Consider the following 4,287-nt stretch of genomic DNA (forward strand, 5'->3'; position numbering starts at 1 on the left):
TCAACTATGAGAGACAAAGTGAGAAAAAAAATTCCAGAAAATCACATTGTAGGATTTTTAAAGAATTAATTGGTAAATTCCTCTGTAAAATAAGTATTTGGTCACCTACAAACAAGCAAGATTTCTGGCTCTCACAGACCTGTAACTTCTTCTTTAAGAGGCTCCTCTGTCCTCCACTGGTTACCTGTATTAATGGCATCTGTTTGAACTCGTTATCAGTATAAAAGACATCTGTCCACAACCTCAAACAGTCACACTCCAAACTCCACCATGGCCAAGACCAAAGAGCTGTCAAAGGACACCAGAAACAAAATTGTAGGCCTGCACCAGGCTGGGAAGACTGAATCTGCAATAGGTAAGCATCTTGGTGTGAAGAAATCAACTGTGGGAGCAATTATTAGAAAATGGAAGACATACAAGACCACTGATAATCTCCCTCGATCTGGGGCTCCACGTAAGATCTCACCCCGTGGGGTCAAAATGATCCCAGAACCACACGGGGGGACCTAGTGACTGACCTGCAGAGAGCTGGGACCAAAGTAACAAAGGCTACCATCAGCAACACGCTGCGCCGCCAGGGACTCAAATCCTGCAGTGTCAGACGTGTCCCCCTGCTTAAGCCAGTACATGTCCAGGCCCGTCTGAAGTTTGCTAGAGAGCGTTTGGATGATCCAGAAGAGGATTGGGAGATGGTCAGATGGTCAGATGAAACCAAAATAGAACTTTTTGGTAAAAACTCAACTTGTCGTGTTTGGAGGAGAAAGAATGCATCCAAAGAACCAAAGAGATCATTTTGACCCCATGGGGTGAGATCTTGCGTGGAGCCCCAGATTGAGGGAGATTATCAGTGGTCTTGTATGTCTTCCATTTTCTAATAATTGCTCCCACAGTTGATTTCTTCACACCAAGCTGCTTACCTATTGCAGATTCAGTCTTCCCAGCCTGGTGCAGGTCTACAATTTTGTTTCTGGTGTCCTTTGACAGCTCTTTGGTCTTGGCCATGGTGGAGTTTGGAGTGTGACTGTTTGAGGTTGTGGACAGATGTCTTTTATACTGATAACGAGTTCAAACAGATGCCATTAATACATGTAACGAGTGGAGGACAGAGGAGCCTCTTAAAGAAGAAGTTACAGGTCTGTGAGAGCCAGAAATCTTGCTTGTTTGTAGGTGACCAAATACTTATTTTACCGAGGAATTTACCAATTAATTCTTTAAAAATCCTACAATGTGATTTTCTGGATTTTTTTTTCTCATTTTGTCTCTCATAGTTGAGGTATACCTATGATGAAAATTACAGGCCTCTCTCATCTTTTTAAGTGGGAGAACTTGCACAATTGGTGACTGACTAAATACTTTTTTGCCCAACTATACATCTGGAAAGGCACCATCAGGCTGGCACTGAAATGGCCAGCCTGCAGTCCAGATCTTTCACCCATAGAAAACATTTGGCGCATCATAAAGAGGAAGATGCGACAAAGAAGACCTAAGACAGTTGAGCAACTAGAAGCCTGTATTAGACAAGAATGGGACAACATTCCTATTCCTAAACTTGAGCAACTTGTCTCCTCAGTCCCCAGACGTTTGCAGACTGTTATAAAAAGAGGGGATGCCACACAGTGGTAAACATGGCCTTGTCCCAACTTTTTTGAGATGTGTTGATGCCATGAAATTTAAAATCAACTTATTTTCCCCTTAAAATAATACATTTTCTCAGTTTAAACATTTGATATGTCATTTATGTTGTATTCTGAATAAAATATTGAAATTTGAAACTTCCACATCATTGCATTCTGTTTTTATTTACAATTTGTACAGCGTCCCAACTTTTTTGGAATCGAGTTTGTACATCATTGCACAGTAGGGCTGTGACGGTCGCCGTGACAACCGCGTCACACTATAACAAGCATAATACAAAGTTTTTGTATGCAAGTGTAATAATAGTAACAGTTGCAGATTGTTTTATTTAGACTATAAGTCTATGCTAATTCACAAATTACCTCAAACGCCATACACGGCGTTTGATCCTTTAGATTGGCAGGTTTGAGCGCAGGAAAAGAATACAGAAACCAAATACTACATTGCCAATCTGGAATCATTTCCATTCATGCCACCCATCCACATTTGTACAAGTGTCTTCAAGTTTGCGTGATTGAAAACGCTTGGCTAATCAGGTTTGTATTTACAGCATTCAGTGTTTGAAAAAAAAAACATGAATTACCATTCTGAAACATCCTGTTGTAAGCGTCTCCTGACGTCGCCGATTCGGGGTCTGAGTTCGGCTCAAACATGTAAGGCCGGACATATTACCGGTGTTTCTAGTTACTTTACTGGTATCACCAATCCACGGCAGGCTACAGCATACATGACCCTAGTTACCTATGGTTGGCCTAGCCGTGCGTCACTCAGAAAACAACAGGCCAATCAGATGAGAGGCTCATGAATATTAATTAGACAGGTCAAAATCGTCTCGGTTACGTATGTAACCCTCGTTCCCTGAAGGAGGGAACAGAGACGTCACGTTGGAGGACCGACGAATTGGGATCTCGCTTAGAGGGACCAATCTACTTCGAGTGTAAACTAAACGAGCCAGTGCACATTGGCATGCGATTATGGCATCCAGCTGCTGCTGATCACAGCGTGAGTATAAGTAGGCAGCAGATGCAGCGCATATTCAGGTTTTCGCTGAGGAGCCGAGCCGGTGACCCGGCCGCTCAGCTGTGGTACAGGAGCTGTGGCGACGGGACGTGACGTCTCCGTTCCCTCCTTCAGGGAACGAGGGTTACATACGTAACCGAGACGTTCCCTTTCAGTCAGTCACTCTCGACATCATGTCGGAGGACCGACGAATTGGGATCCTACCAAAAGGCCACAGCTACCGCCCCTTCCAGTGTCCTGTGGAAGCCACCTGCGCCCCTACATTTTGGCGTAGGCCAGGGCCTGCACGAGAGGACCAGCTACTGCTACTATGGCACTACCCACTGAGTAAGACTGGATAACACTGGGGAAACGCACCCGTTCTACTTGGAACAGGAACGTTATTGAAGCTCGAACCTTCCCGAAGGAGGTTTCGGAAGCAATACACATATGGACATTCCTTAGGTGCATATGGAAGAATGGAGGTTATTGTAACCCTCTTGGAATGGCAGAAGCCTGCTGGGGAAACACGGGCTCAAGGCTATACCGTGGACTTTCCACATATGGGATCCGCTTAGGTCTTACATTTGGAACTCAGCCTTCTACCGGTTCTCGAGGATTCATCGAGTGAAGGCCTGGCGCCGGACGCTCCGCCACGTCTGGTTGCCGAGGGGATGGAGGAACTCAACAGGGTCTACCAAATGGACTCTCTGGAGTGGTTTTTGCAAGCCGACCCCAAGCCGGGGCCTCTCAGTGCTTCTACCCATTTGAGGTGAGAACACAGGAGGATACCGGCTCCACACGAAGGCTGTAGAATCTAGCGAACGTGTTAGGGGTCGCCCAGCCCGCAGCTCTACAGATATCCGCCAGCGAGGCGCCACGAGCCAGCGCCCAGGAGGATGCAACACTTCTAGTTGAGTGAGCACGCAACCTGAACGGGCAGGGCACACCCTGTGCCTGTCTGTTCGACCGAGTCCAACTCCATACCGAGAAAAGAGATCCTCTGTGTCGGGGAGAGTTTGCTCTTTTCCCAGTTGTCCCGAAGGCCCAACTGGCTGAGGTGCGAGAGCACCAAGTCCCTGTGTTCGCACAACTGATCCTGAGACTGAGCTAATATGAGCCAGTCGTCGAGGTAGTTGAGAATGCGAATGCCCTGTTCTCTCAGGGGAACAAGGGATGCCTCTGCAACTTACATGAAGACCCCGGGGCGACAGGGACAGCCCAGATGGCAGGACCTCATATTGATATGCTCGTCCTTCGGACGCGAACCGCAGCAATGGTCTGTAGTGCGGAATGGTCGACACATGAAGTACTCGTCCTTCAGGTCGATCACTGCAAACCAATCTCGGGGACGGATGGACCCAAAGATGCGTTCCTGCGTCAACATCTTGAACGGTAACTGGTGAAGGACCCGTTTCAAGACACGCAGGTCCAAGATTGGTCGTAACCCACCGCCTTTCTTGGGTACAATGAAGATCGAGGCAGAGGCAACGGAACTCCGCCCCTTTGAGGAAACGGAGCTTGGCCTGCGACTCCGAGATGAACATCTTCCCGCAATGAGAACATGACTCATCCACAAACGTCACCTCAGCATGCTAGATGCCCAGGCACGTGAGGCAGCGATCGTGACCATCACCCAGCGCCAGGTAACGA

General features: G+C 47.4%; 1 protein-coding gene across 1 annotated transcript in view; it reads left to right on the forward strand.

Annotated features, from left to right (window-relative positions):
* The window catches only part of vipr1b (vasoactive intestinal peptide receptor 1b), a 102,985-nt gene that overhangs the window by 70,146 nt on the left and 28,552 nt on the right, over positions 1 to 4,287 (forward strand). The window lies entirely within an intron of this gene.

Source organism: Sinocyclocheilus grahami, unplaced genomic scaffold (assembly GCF_001515645.1).
Source record: "Sinocyclocheilus grahami isolate Dianchi unplaced genomic scaffold, SAMN03320097.WGS_v1.1 scaffold139.1, whole genome shotgun sequence".
In the NCBI taxonomy this organism is placed as follows: domain Eukaryota; kingdom Metazoa; phylum Chordata; class Actinopteri; order Cypriniformes; family Cyprinidae; genus Sinocyclocheilus; species Sinocyclocheilus grahami.